The following is a 14,959-nucleotide window of genomic DNA, read 5'->3' as shown; positions in this document are numbered from 1 at the left end:
CATGTTTCTCTCTGAATTGATGGGATTTTAAAGCCCAAAATTGTTAAGATTTGATAGGCAAGAGAGACAAAAAAAAGTTTGGCCCATGCTTGACTGTGAACGTGTGATGTCCAATTGCCCATGGGCCATGGCATGGCATGGATGGTGATTGGGTGAGCAGTCAACGTCGTTGTCAGCCTTAGAGAAAATGGTTCATCCCCCATTCCCGCTTTTTCGAGACAAACATGTTACAAGCATCTGATATGATGGAGGTCATCGTCCATCATCCGTGTTTCATCGTGCAATTGCAAGCAATTTTGTACTGGGCAAATTTGGATTGATTTGGTTTGGATTGGTAATTTTGGGATTTTACATCACAGTTTTAGGAAGAATGATCAGGATCAGAATTTGTAGGCTCAAAGCACTATTGGGGTAGGTGTCAACTCGGAATTGATGCCAATTTATAGGCGAGCATCAGTGCATAGAGTATGGATTGTTGACCTTTTGAGTATTTATAATTTTGCAATGGAAATCAGAAATTTGCATTGGATAAATCGGTAGTTCTCCGTTGTGTTTAAGCTAAGGTTTATGTTTATTGTTTTGGATGTTGTTCTTGGGTTGGACTTTAATCCGACCCAGTTCATATCAAAAGGGATTAAGAGAAGTTTTATAGGGATAGAAGATGTTACAAGCATTAACCATTTTAGAGAAAGGTTTTAAGGGTCTGTTTGGTTTGTGGGAATAAGGATTCAATTCCAACTGTTTGATTGGATGGAATCGAAATCTCATTTGATTATTTTCATTGTGGTAGAATGACATTTCCCTATATGAGAGAATGGCATTCCCTCTCCTCCCCTATGAATAAGAATCCATTCCAACCAATTTTGATTCTATTCTGATTCTAGACTGAACCAAACAGCCAAAGAAAATAGACTATTCTTATTCCAACTGTAAACCAAACGGACCTAAGAATTATCTCATCAATCATCATAGAGAATAACGATATTGTTAAAGAAAATTAAGAACATTGAGATTTTTATCGTGGCTTCTTATATTTTAATAATTTAATTTAAAAATAAATATTCACATGCGTGAAAAACAAGAGAAGGGTCCTTATGAAATAGAAACCCCATAAAGACATTGAAAACATTAATCAGGAAAATGTATGAATTTCATAGGAAACAAATATTAATCTCAATAGTACTTTAAAAATATTAGTTTCAATGATTAATCTTCCTTTGTTTCTTATTTTAATTTTTTTGGTTAATCAAGAATGAATTGGCCTAAATTGATCAATCATATCTAAGCTTTGTCACAAGTAATATGCGGTCTGCCACATGAACACTGTTTTGCCATTTTATTCTGTTCAGTCTCTATCAACTGATATCGTAAATCATGGATGCCCCAGTATTCTTCTTTTCTCCTTGCGCTAGAGGGAATCTACTCGTTAGTAGATTGACCGTTTCACGTGAAAGCAATTCAATCGTGCTTTCGGTGCATGATACACACATGTCCACAATTATTTATTGCATGGCATAACACGTATTTCTCTGTCTCCCTCCTCTCTAAACTCTTCCCCTCTCTTCCTTTTCCCCACTCTCTCCGTCTTTCTCTCTCCCGTGTACATCTCCGTCTCACTCACTCTCTCTCGCTCTTCCTCCCTTATTCTTAACTCTCCCGTGAACAATCTCCTCTCACTCCCCCTTTTCTCTCTTTTCCTCGATAATTTATTGTCTGGTTTTTCTCTATTTCCCTATGTCTCTCCCTATCAAGACAACATCGCCTAGAGCTTTATGCTTCGATGAGATAAGTTTCTGTAAATCTTAACCCTAAATGCTAACATTTTTGCCTTTCTCTCTCATCTCTCTCGTCTCTCTTCCATATGCATGTCTCTCTTTCTACCTCTTGTGTCTCTTTCACTTCCTCGCTCTTTTCCCCCTCCTCCCTCTGTCTTGACTTCTTTCCCCCCTCATCCGTCTCTACTTCTCTGTTATTTATTTATTTTTGTTTATAGGTTTTCCTCTTTTCTGGTTTTGTGTGCCTTGGTCTCCGTGGTGGTGGCAGTGGAGGCGGTGGCATTGTCAATGGGACTTCTAAGTTTGGCCTCTTTGGATGGTCGACGAAACCGTTTACATGGGGAAATCGGATTTGCTCCTCAATACGCCTCACATTGACGGAACCGTTTACTCTGTCTCCATCTACTCGATCGTTTAATTAAGAGAGTAAATTTGAAAGAGAGGGAAAGAGACAGCGAGTTGGTGGTTCCCAAGCCGAGTGAGTTCTGCTTGCATTTTGATTTCGTCGTAGACAAAGCAGCAGCAACGGAATAAAATGGAGGCAAAGTGACTCTTGAGTGGGTTTGGATTGCAGTTCGCAGAGAGCCGACATGCTGACTCACCAACCAACACAACCCACATTCGAAAGGGCATCATTTCAGACGTGCCGTGAAGCGATTGAAGGCTTGGGGTTTCTCTACATTTTCACCTGCCTCCCCTTCTCCTCCATGTTTTTTCTCAAATCGGCTCCAATATCCGTCACGTCCCATCTCTGTCGCTGTCTCTCTGTTAACATACCGGACCACCTGTAAACCAACGGATTCCAATTTCATCTTCTCTCTCTGATTCTCTGTAGGCATGGGGTTTCTTTACATTTTCATCCGCCTCTGCTTCTCCTTCGTGTTTTTTTCTCAAACCGACTCCATTACCTATCACGGATTCACCACCTTTGTCTCTCTGTTACCCCTACTAGATCACCTGTTAACCAACTGATTCCAGTTCCATCTTTTCTCTGCTTCTTTGTAGTTTCGTTTCGCCTGTACTTGGTTGGGGGTTAGCATGGGAGACCAGCATGGGCTTTTTTTTTTCATGTCTTTTCTTGTTAGTAGACTATTTTATTGTTTTTTCTTGGTGAGTTTTGGTGCAGGTGTCAAGTGCCACAACCACCTTTTCTATGACATTCTCTTCATCTATGTTTATTGTAGAATATTACCTTCTGAAGCGTTTCTCTCGATATGATAAGTAAAACCACTGTAGTCTCTATCATTATTCTTGATTCTGTTCTGCCCCTTTTTGAAGGTCGAGAACAGTTCTTGACCCCAAAAATAAAGAGAGAAAAATATGTATTCGGGTGTACATATGATGAAGTATTTAATTTACTATTTATATTCTATTTTTGAATCCTTTTGGGCAGCTCTCTACTTTGTTGTTGTGGCAACCGTTGCTGCCTTTATAGGGCAACATGTAGTGAGGAGGCTTATCATTGTATTAGGGGGGGGCATCCCTCATCATCTTCATCCTCTCCATCACAATCTTTGTCACTGCAATCTCACTAGGTGAGTATCATTTGCGAAAAAGTGGTTTTAAGTATTAACATCTTCATTTGTATGCAATAATGGATTGTGGGGCAGAAGTGGAAAATGAGAATTGACTACTCCCTTCCCAAGTTATTATTACCATCCATTATAGTGATAGATAAAAACATGACTAATAGTAATAATCTGTTATTCTCTATGATTTAGAGCTGAGTGGTGAAGGAGATTTTTCAACTCCTTTTCCACCACATATTTCTGCTTTTGCTCTAATGCAAACACAGCTTAACTGAAAGACCAAACAAACTATTCTTCTACATTCACCCTCAAAAAAATTGAGCTTCTTTAGTACTTAAGGCTCTTTATTTTATTTAACAGGTAGAGTTGGTATATCAAATATGATTTATAAGATCGAGAAGAATGAGTACATGGGTTTTGAGAACCTCTGCAAGTATGATGCTTTATTTTATTTTATTTTCTTCACCTCTCTTTCTTGTTCTAAGTTATGCTCATCAGGCACAAGTTGAACCTCATTCTTTTGTATCAATTTTTCAATTGCTAGGACGAAAACAATATATATATATGATGATTCCATAGTATATTTAAGCTCAAATAGCCTTGTTCGTTATTTAATTTAATCTTGCATTACTAGTTGGAATTCTGGAACTCCCATATATAAACTGTTTGATCATTAATAGTAAAATTTTCATTGACTCTAGACATAAAATATATAATTGGATGGAGAGATCAGCCTACATGATGGATTGATTGATCAGACTTGGTACCATAAGTTGTCTTCTCTTGTAAAAGAAGCAACTAAATACACAATTTCAATCTCAGAGATGCACATGCACTTACTTGGCTGGTTGGACTTGAAGTGATAATGGCTGAAGCAGTTTGTGATGGGAGCACTTTTATCTTTCCTTTTCTGAGAACCAAATAAGAACAATTTGGTTATTTTTATCATTTTACTAAGACTATTAATTTTACACAATTGTTTCTTTTTTGAATAGGTTTGATATTGCAAAAATCTTAGCAAACTTGTGATTCATTTTATGGCTTTGTTTAAACCTTTAAAAATGTGGGAAAATACAAGGTTGTTAATTTTAATAAATTCTTAGTTACTAAATAACACTAATTAAAAATTTGAAACATTTGAAATTTGATATTTACATGGTTGGATCAATTATCAATCCCATTTAAGATAATCAACCACTTATCAACTTTAACTTGTTCTTACAGCTTTCTTCAAGTACAATTGTCATCTCCCTCGATTCCTTCAAGGGTCCATGTTGACTCTTCTATTGAATAAATTATTTTCTTTCTTTTTCCATCAGAGATATCATCTAAGAACATATTTTTTCTTTTGCAGGTTACCATCAAACCCCAATCTCCCCGTGTCTAACCTGTGATACATGGTATCTTCCTTTTATTTGATCCATTTTGTAGGAATTTTAAGATCTCAACTCTTCATCGTACTTCTTTTTTGTTTGTTCTGGTTTTTTCGAACATGCATAATCCGTTTTTCAGGTATTTTATGATCTAGCTTTGCCAAATGGTTTCAGTTCTCTGCTTGGGTTTCTAATCCAGCCCCTGCGAAGTAGGGGCCCCCTCAATCTAATGCCTTCTCAGCGTTTAGGAAATGGGATCCTCGCGTGTGAGGCCATGTGAAACTTTGAATGGGTATGTAGTACGTGTGAGAGGGATACAAGAGAAAATAGAGGTAAGGTTGATTGTATATTTAGACAATGAGTTTCCACGTGTCAAATTGGACGATAATACATGATCTTATATATATACTAAAACCAAAAGGGCATATGGACGATGCCCGAGCATTCAAAAAATGGAATCTAACGCCTTCTCACCATTTAGGAAATGGGCTTCCAGTTGGAAGATCACCTTACACTAGTCGTGTAGCGAGCCGAACCAAGTTGCAAGACAAATGATCAAAGAACCTGGGGTTGTTGACTTGGCGAGGTCGCTCCGATGCTTAAGTCAGTATTGTATTCTGGTTGTGAGTTGAAAGCTTGAACGCTAGAATGCTAGTGAGCAAGTAATCGTGCGTACTTGAGTCTTGGGGGTTGATGCCCTTGTATAGCTGGGCGGCCGTAGGTCTCGTGAAACGCTCCCAGAATCTTTGTCCTGTGACGTAGGAATCCATTATGCTTTGGAAGGGGGGTAACGCATCAATTAATAATGTTTACCATTTCCCTCCGATTTGGGTGGGGTAAAGTTGAAGCCTACAGTTATGCAACATGATCCCGAGAAGTTTGGAGACGATTGTCGCTCCTAACTTCAGTTACATGGCACCTCGGTGCAAGTGGGTACCGAGGTGCTTCAGGTCCGAAGTGGCCGAGCTCTCATGTTCCCGATCTATTGACGTGGTACTATATGCTGATTTGTCATTTGGTTGGTAAGCTATCCTTTACATATTAGGTCGGGCCAAATCACTCCTCATCAATTGTCTTTCACTCTCCGTACTAGGGGTCCTGACCCGGTGCGGGGACTTCATGGCGAGCCCATGTGGATTTTGCACGACTTCTAGGCGATTTGGAGGGCAGCTCTTCGATCGTACCTTAATGACCCATTTGGCTCGACTAGGGAATACCCAGATCGCGTACCGAGTATGCGCAAACACCATGCAATTTATAAACTCTACAGACGTCTAGACGTGTGTTTAACCAATTTCATTCTCGGGAGGCGTGTAACCAGTTTTCATGGGAGCCATCGGATCATGCAGATCTTGACCGTTGAGTCCCGATCGCGATGGTTATAAATAAGGGGGGGGCCCATTTTTTTCGCCACATACTACATACTCGAGTCTGTTGAAGTCGCGTTTCATTCTTCCAGGTTGGTGTTAGTTGCCCTTGCATCCGAGGTCTTTTCACTTCCTTCAGCTTTTCCTCTTAGCTCAGAATGTCTAGTGTTAGCTTAGGTAGACTTTTTTATGGGAGTGAAGAGTCAATCGGGGCCGAGGTGGGCACCTCGACGTAAGCTGTAAAGTCACACCCTGCCGAGGTGAATGCCTTAGTGTAGGGCACAGACTCCAACCTGTCCGAGGCGAACTCATCTCGGCAGGAGTGTGAGGCTTTCGGCAAGGGGGCCTCCACTTTGCGTTGAGATCGAGGACCATACAGCTTTGGTCCTTCCATGATGACAGCTGACAGACTCCTATCTTTGGTAGCTCGGTACAAGCTGCTTGTTAACCTTGTATACAACATTCCATTAAATAGTTTTCCTTGGGATCACGGTCATGACGAGATCGTGGTGTTCGAAGAATAGCTTGTAGCCGGGTTGCGATTCCCACTTTACCCTTTCATCATCGATGTCAACAAATTTTTTGACATCGCAACAAATTAGCTCCATCCCAACTCGATCCACAACATTGTAGGTACTATTTCCCTTTTCCACGATTATAACCAACCTTTGACCCTGACATTTTTTCTTCGATTTACACCATCAAAAAGAACAACGCTTGTGTCCTCCGGGAGCATAGACGAAATTACTAGATGTCTCCTTGTCCTGGTTACAAAATTTTGTACGACCTCCCCAACAAAGTCCTGGCCTGGAAGAGGCGCTATTTCGTAGTTCGTAATACTGTGGGGTGGTCATTTCCAACCCGTTGGAGGCCTGCCATTCAGGACCCTGACATCAAGTTGGACAAAGAGACACAGGAGGAAGTTTGGTCTTGGGCGAAGCTCGGGTTGAAGTTCAAAAAATTCATGTTCGAAGAGAAGCTCGTACAAGTCGGACTGAGTCCTCCTGGCAGGTTGCCATCTTAATGCTATTAGATAGTGTATGCCCTTAGCTCTAATCAGCTTGATGTACATTATGACACTTATTGTAAATGAATAAAGTACATGTTTGATTCATGTTATATTGATGTGTTTTTGTGTAATATCCTTACACTGGACACTTATGAGACTCGTGTTAGTTTACAATCTTCACAGCCGTTGGATAGATCTGGGGGATTTAGTCTTCCAAGGCTGACATTGATGTGCCGCTAAGTTGATTGGAGTGGTTTGTCTAAGCTGTCAGTGTGAAACCTGATGTATATGTAGTGTGGGTTTGTTTGAAACCCTGAATCGGACCAAATTCTAGTATTGCCCTGGACCTTGGAGATAGATGGGCAAAACTGGAATGCTACACCTGACCCCTAGACTTGATTATGGTAGTGCAATAGGTGTTGGATTATGTTGCCTTTGATATGCCAATCAACGAGATCCTTAGAAGGGGTTGAAACTTGGGTATGTTGGAGCAGTCTAAGAATTCACTTGAGTAGGTGATCATAGTGACAGGATCAACCCCTTTGTCGAACAAAGTGAATGATTGGGGAATGCACTCTCTGATGGAAACATAAACTGCCGGCAGTTGATTTTAAACTTATTGAAATTTGTTTTGCAAAATATATTTATATAGAGATATACATATATATTACGATTTCACAAAATGTTTGCAAAATGTTTTAATTTCTGGGATCCATGTGTGTAGAGAGTGCAATACTGTATATTGCAGCTGAGGGAGAGGTACTCTCTTGTCGGGCAGTATTTGATCATTAAGGGCTAAGAGGTTAAGTGTAAAACCATTTAGGGAAAATAAACCTGATGGGCTAATCTCACATTTGCCCACAATCCTTGAGCTTTCATAAGATGGTTGGACCTAATGACCATTTTGTGTAAATGTTGGGATATTAAGAGCCGATACTGATGGACTCAGGGGTTCATTGTATTCAGCAGTGAATTCAGCCAAGCCTTATGACAGACCTAGGCTGAACTCATGTGGCTTATGTGGAAATGAATGATAGGGTCCTACACCATACAAAGAGAGCCAAGCTATTCAGCATTAAAGGAAGTGAGCATGAAACTTTAATGGACCTAAAGCCCAATTCGAATTGGGTTTAATATAATTAATTAAATAAGGGGCGAAACTGGGTATGAATCAACATAATAGGATAGAAGGATAATTGTTATCCACTTAAAGAGTCCATATCCAAATAGAGATTTAGATTAGGAAATTTCTAATTTGATTATGAGTAGGTGATCTTGATTTGTAGATAAGATAAGGAATTATCCTTATCACCTAAAGAGTTCAGATCCAAATAAAGATTTGGATCAAGAAACTCTTAATGAGATTAGGAGATTGACTCTTTAAGGATCATGTATAAAGTGGAGGGCGAACTGGAAAAGACATCTATAGTTTGACTTTTTTCTGCTTCCAGTTCTCTCTCTGCTCTTGTCGCCCCACCCTGTTCAATCTCCATCTCTTGGAGTGATCAAGATTCGATCTTGTTGTTGTTTCTTGGTGGAAGAAACAATTTTGAAGCTATACTCACTACCCTGTTTGATTTTTGTTGTAAAACCACTTGTTGATCCTACTTTACCCTACGCTGTGTCATCTTCAATGGAGGAAGGATTTGGTACCCTCTTTGGGCGTGAACACCTACATTGGGAGGAGTTTTTCACGTGGATTTTGTATAAGGTATTCCTCTCCCTAATCTCAGTTTCAGATTTGGTCCAATTTGTTTCAAGAACGAACCTTAAAAAATGCAATTTTTCTAAATTAGGGAATAGGATTCCCGGATGGGAGAAAAATTTTTTGAAATTTCGCCCAGCCACCCTGTATGGTTCGGCCATCCATATGATGGATCTCCCATCCCTTCAGTGGTACTAGAGCCATGGTTCAAGGTTGAACCAAATCTGGACCAGATCTGAACCTGTGCAAACGGGCAGAAATTGTTCTACCCGATTTGTGCAAGTTTTCTGTTTTTCTAAGAAATCGGTTCTCGGTTATGGGCATGTAGATCTGAAAATAATTCTTTATTATTCTTTAATAATTATGTAATGGTTCTATAATTGTTTCTTGAATTCTTGGGCTATCATGGGATGGAGATCAAATTCTTTAAAGGTGGCAAGATTTGTGCACCTTGCAAATTTTTATTCTATTCATTTTGGCCTGTAAATAATTTTTTTTTTATTTTTAGACAAAATGTATTGGATTTAATATGATGTAATTAATAGAAAAGAGGTTTTTTGTTCTTTTTTTTTTTTACGTTTGAAGACTTGCTAGAACGCGTGGAGGAAGAGAAGACCTTTTGTAGTTTAAGAAATTGCATTATGCGATTTGTAGATAATGATTTCACTATCTGTGACTAATCCTATGTTTTGCAGGTGTGAAATTATACGTACAATCCATTGGTCTTTGTTCTTGCTGATTCTTGATTGTCTTTAATCGGTTGTAATTCCGATCACAATCTTGAATTGGATCTTGCAATGGACACCAAACCCTAGGACGGTTTGACCCAAGATTGGTCCAAATTGGTTGGACCGAACTTGTGGTTCAATAGGGGTTTGTTCTTAGCCCCAAATTCTGATTTGGGCCGGGGGTTGATGGCCTATCACAAGATACAATTTGGCCCACCCTGTAAAACCTAGTTTTGTTGAGTTAAAACTGCATTAGCCCATTTTTAGCGTAATTGCTAAATGGGCCGAACTGCCTTTTGTATTTCAGCCCATATACCTAGATAATGTTATATGATAATATTTATGGGCTTTAATGGGCTAATATTGATTTAATTTAATTAATTTAGGGTTTTACAAATGATTTAATTGATTGGATCAATTAGGTGTTTGCTTCATGCATGTAATGTATGATGTGTGATGTGCTACGTACATGGACCATAAGCACTTGGCCCATGTTAATTTGATTGTGACTCTTTCGCACATCATGTTTGAATGCACATCATTGTCTTGGTGTCCTTAAGATCATTGAATGATCTCAGCTTCCTCTCCAAGAGGAATCGTGTAGAACCCTAGTTGTTTAGGGCCCATCTAAATCTGACTTTAAGAAAGTTAATGGGAGCCACTTTGGTTTGACTTGAATAAGAAATATGACGTAATTACTTGTTCCCTCTAAGAAAATATAAGTGCATGTGATAGGAAGATTCATATGATGAACTTTTTAAAGGCCTTCCATCATTAGCATAAAGATGGACTTATCAGTAATGAGGAGATGCACCATAAAATTGGGTCATCCATTTGTTGGTGAGTCTATTGGATTGTTTCATAAGATGATGGAGGCGTCATAGACCGATGTGAAAGGGGTCTATCCTAAAATGGAAGACTCTTTCACGATATCTTGGCATTCACGAATATGATGGGTAAGCACTTACTGGACAGAAATGTTTAACCTAAAATGACAATGAACATTGTCTGACAGAGGTCAAAGAGAAAGCTTATAAGATGAGTGGATATGATCATTCAAAGAAGGCGATGGGGTTATGCGGCTGAAACAGTTAGCTCCATGCAATTTGTAATTTTCCACATTTCTAGAGACATACATCGTAGTCTCCGTCCTTGAGATTGGAGGGAAATCTCGGAGATGAACAAAATGGAAATGGAACATAAATTAAAAGTCATTTCTATGTAGATAACATGAATCAAATCAGGTTGTTGACTAATAAAACCTTGCCTTTTATTAGAAATGGCAAATGGACAATTCGCCAAACTGTTGGACGACAATAAGTTTAAGGGCCTAAACTATGTTGACTGGTTTCGTAATCTTATGCTGGTTTTAATGTCCGATAAATTGAACAAGGTTGCTAAGAACTCTTCTTCAGATCGTCCGGGTGATAGGGCTTCTAAGCCCATAGGAAGGAATATCAAGAATGGAAAGAGAAGAACTCTCTTGCCCGGTGCTACATCATAGGCTTTATCAACAGAAGGTTCTAGATAGTTTGAGGACGATGTATGAAGACTAATCGTTCTACTCTACAGAAGGTCCTAAAGTTGTTTATAACCGCTAAAATGACTAAGAGGTAGATGATTCATGACCATTGTCTAAAGATGATGGGATACATCAATGAACTAGAGGCACTCGGGTCAGGGTTTGATCATGTCACCAAAGTTAATACCATGTTAAATTCTTTTCCTCCGTCCTTTAATCAGTTTATCATGAATTATAACATGAATAAGCAAAATGTTAGTCTTTATGAACTCCACAATATGTTGTAAAGGGCTGAAGAACTGATAAAAAAGGATAAGTCCATACTCATGTTTATTGAAAGTGGCAAGTCGGGCAAGAAGAAGAGGAAGGCAAAGAAAAATCCTTAGAAAAAGTTAGCAATCCTAAAAGGCAAAAGAAGGACAACACATCGGATGCCTATCACTTTTGCAAACAGACCGACCTTTGGAATAGAAATTGTCCTCAGTACTTGGAGACCAAGAAACAAGATAATTTCAAATCTTTTGTCATAGAGACTAATTTGTTGGTCACTTCTACTTCCTTGTGTATTGACTCCGCGGCTTCAACTCATGCAATATATTAGTTTTCAGAGAAGTTACGCTCTACTTGGGGACTTCTATAATAGTTGCAGCTACAATTATAGGAACTATAGAATTAGTTTTCAGAGAAGGAATCGTTGTACTTAAGGAATGCCTTTATGTACCGAACTTAAGAAGAAATTTTATTTTTGTCTCAAAGTTGTATTTGGATGGTTATTCTATTTTATTTAATAATATGATTACTATCAAACGGAATAACAAATTTCTCACTTACGGAGAACTCGAGAATGGTCGATATGTTCCCCATCCTTCTCTAGAAACAAGCTTAACTGAAACTACATCGGAAATAATCCCCAAGAATAGAACACGTGAAATAGTTAATTTCATGTGCTTGTGGAATTATCGACTTTGCCACATTAACATAGATTGTATCACAATGTTGGTAAAGGATGGTCCTTTGGATTTTCTAACTGTAGAAGATCTTTCAACCTGTGAAACTTGCTTTTAGGGTAAGATGACGAAATTGCCATTTACAGGTAAGCCTGAAAGATCTACAAACATGCTTGACCTAATACATACTGATGTATGTGGTCCCCTGAATGTTAGAACGTGTAATCATGATGCTTATTTTATAACATTTATCGATGATCATTCATGGTATGATTACGTGTACCTAATGAGACACAAGTTTGAATCATTTGAAATGTTCAAAGACTTTGGGCAAGAGGTCAAGAAACAGTTGGGGAGACAAATCAAAACCCTTCGTTCAGATCGAGAAGGTGAATATCTCTCCAACAAATTTAGGGACAATGGGATTGTTTCACATTTAGCTCCTTCTGTTACACCCTAATTAAATGGTGTGTCAGAGAGGGGGAACCAGACTTTATTGGATATGGTCTAATCACTTCTCATACACTCGGAACTACCTACATTCTTTTGGGGATATGCATTAGAGACGACAATATACGTGTTGAACTAGGTTCCGACCAAATCCGTTCTTAAGAGTCCATATGAGCTATGGACCGGTAAGAAACCAAGTGTAAGCACTTGAAGATTTAAGGTTGTCCAGTACATGTTAAAAGAATAAGTGCTAACTAATTGGAATAAAATACTAGTTGCCTATTTGTAGGCTACCCTAAAGGCTCTGTAGAATATTTATTCTATGACCTAAAAGAGCAAAAAGTGTTTTGGAGTCAAAATGCCCTTTTTTTGAAGAAGATTACATCATGAACAGTCATCATCAGGAAGTTGTTCTTAATGAGGAGAGCTCAAGGGTAGTGGGAGCTGTCCCACAGGCTCCAGATAGTAACTAACCTAGAAGGTCTACCTGTGTATCCAGGTCTCCATTTTGTTACTACTATGATGAAGAAAGTTATTTAATAGAAGCCATGATTAGTGAGGAGGATCCCATGACTTTTACGGAAGCTATGTTGGACATAGATTCCTTGAAGTGGGTAGATGCCATGAGAGTTGAGATGGACTCAATGGAGACCAATGGAATCTGGACTCTAGTAGATCCACCCGCTAGGGTGAAACCAATTAGTTGCAAATGGATCTATAAGAGGAAGACGGGCCCCGATGGTAAGATTGAGACCTACAAGGGCTCGTCTTGTGGCGAAAGGGTACACTCAGAAATATGGAATCGACTATGAAGAAATCTTTTCGCCCGTGTCCATGTTTAAATTCATTAGGATCCTATTAGCTGTAGTAGCATATTATCACTACGAGATTTGGTAAATGGATTTCAAAACCGTGTTCTTAAACTGAGATATTACTGAAGATATTTACATGCATCAACTACAAGGATTCGTTGCTGCAGGTCAAGAACACATATTGTGTATATTTAATCGATCAATATATGGACTTAAGCAAGCTTCTAGAAGCTGGAACATCCGGTTTGACTCTATTGTCAAACATTTTGACTTTGAACAGAATCTGGTTGAGCCCTATGTTTACAGGAAGACCTTGGAAGATAAGGTTATTTTCTTGGTTCTGTATGTAGATGACATTCTATTCATTGGGAATGGTGTAGGAATGTTAACCATAGTGAAAGTATGACTTTCATAGAAAATCTCCATGAACGATCTTGGAGAAGCCTTTTACATCTTATGAGACTCATGTTAGTTTAGAATCTTTACAGCCGTTGGATAGATATGGGGTGATTTATCCTACAAAGGCTGACTCTGATGTGCTGCCAAGTTGGTTGGGGTGGTTTGTCTCAGCTGGCAGGGTGAGACTTGAGGTACATGCAGTGTGGATTTGCTTGAAACCCTGAATTGGACCAAATTCCATTATTGCCCTGGACCTTGGAGATAGATGGGCAAAATTGGAATGTTACATTTGACCCCTAGACTCGATTATGGTACTGCAATAGGTGTTGGATTGGGTTGCTTTTGATATGCCAATCAGTGAGATCCTTAGAGGGGTCAAAACCTGGGTATGTTGGGACAATCCAAGAATTCACCTGAGTAGGTGATCATAGTTGATCGGGGAATGCACTCTCTTTGATGGAAACCTAAACTGCCAGTAGTTGATTTCAAACCTGTTGAAATTTGTTTTGCAAAATATATTTATATAGAGATACATATAAATTACGGTTTTACAAAATGTTTGCAAAAAGTTTTAATTCCCGATATCCATTTGAGTAGAGAGTGCAACACTGTACCTTGTAGCCGAAAGAGATGTCCTCTCTTTTCGGGCTATGTATGATCGTTAAGGGCTAAGAAGTTAAGTGTAAGACCATTTAGGGATAATAAACGTGATGGGCTAATCTTAAATCTGACCACAGTACTTGGGCCTTCATAAGATGGATAGACTCAAGGACCATTTAGGGTAATATGTTGGGCACATTAAGAGCCATACTGATGGACTCAGGGGTTCACTGTATTCAGTAGTGAATTCGGCCAGGCCTTCTAACAGAGGATAGGTTGAACCCATGCAACTTATGTGGAGATCAATGATAGGGTCTCATGCCATACAAAGAGAGCCAAGCTAGATAGCATTAAAAGGAAGTGAGCTTGAAAGATTAATGGGCCTAAAGCCCATTTAGAACTAGGTTAATTGGATTAATTAAATAAGGGGGCGAATCTGGGTATGGATCAACAAATAAGGATAAGAGGATAAATCTTATCCACTTAAAGAGTCCATATCCAAATAGAGATTTGGATCGGGAAACTTCTAATTTGATTAGGAATAACTGATCTTGATCTGCAGATAAGATAAGGGATTATCCTTATCACTTAAAGAGTTCAAATCCAAATAAAGTTTTGGATCAGGAAACTCTTAATCAGATTAGGAGATTGCTTATTTAAAGGTTATATATAAAGAGGAGGGCGAACTAGAAAAGACATCTACAGTTTTATTGTTTTCTGCTCCAGTTCTCTCTCGGCTCTTG

General features: G+C 38.9%; 1 long non-coding RNA gene across 7 annotated transcripts in view; it reads left to right on the top strand.

Moving 5' to 3' along the window:
* Positions 1 to 1,524: 1,524 nt before the first annotated feature.
* The window catches only part of LOC148800766 (uncharacterized), a 126,120-nt gene continuing 112,685 nt past the window's right edge, over positions 1,525 to 14,959 (top strand). For all 7 annotated transcript variants that reach the window (XR_016085493.1, XR_016085494.1, XR_016085495.1 and 4 more), the window contains exon 1: positions 1,525 to 4,704. This is a non-coding gene — a long non-coding RNA (uncharacterized LOC148800766). The remainder of the gene's footprint in view (positions 4,705 to 14,959) is intronic.

The sequence above is a fragment of the Nelumbo nucifera genome, chromosome 4 (assembly GCF_055504915.1).
Source record: "Nelumbo nucifera cultivar China Antique chromosome 4, China Antique-T2T, whole genome shotgun sequence".
Classification (NCBI taxonomy): Eukaryota; Viridiplantae; Streptophyta; class Magnoliopsida; order Proteales; family Nelumbonaceae; genus Nelumbo; species Nelumbo nucifera.
This window is presented reverse-complemented; position numbering and strand designations above follow the sequence as displayed.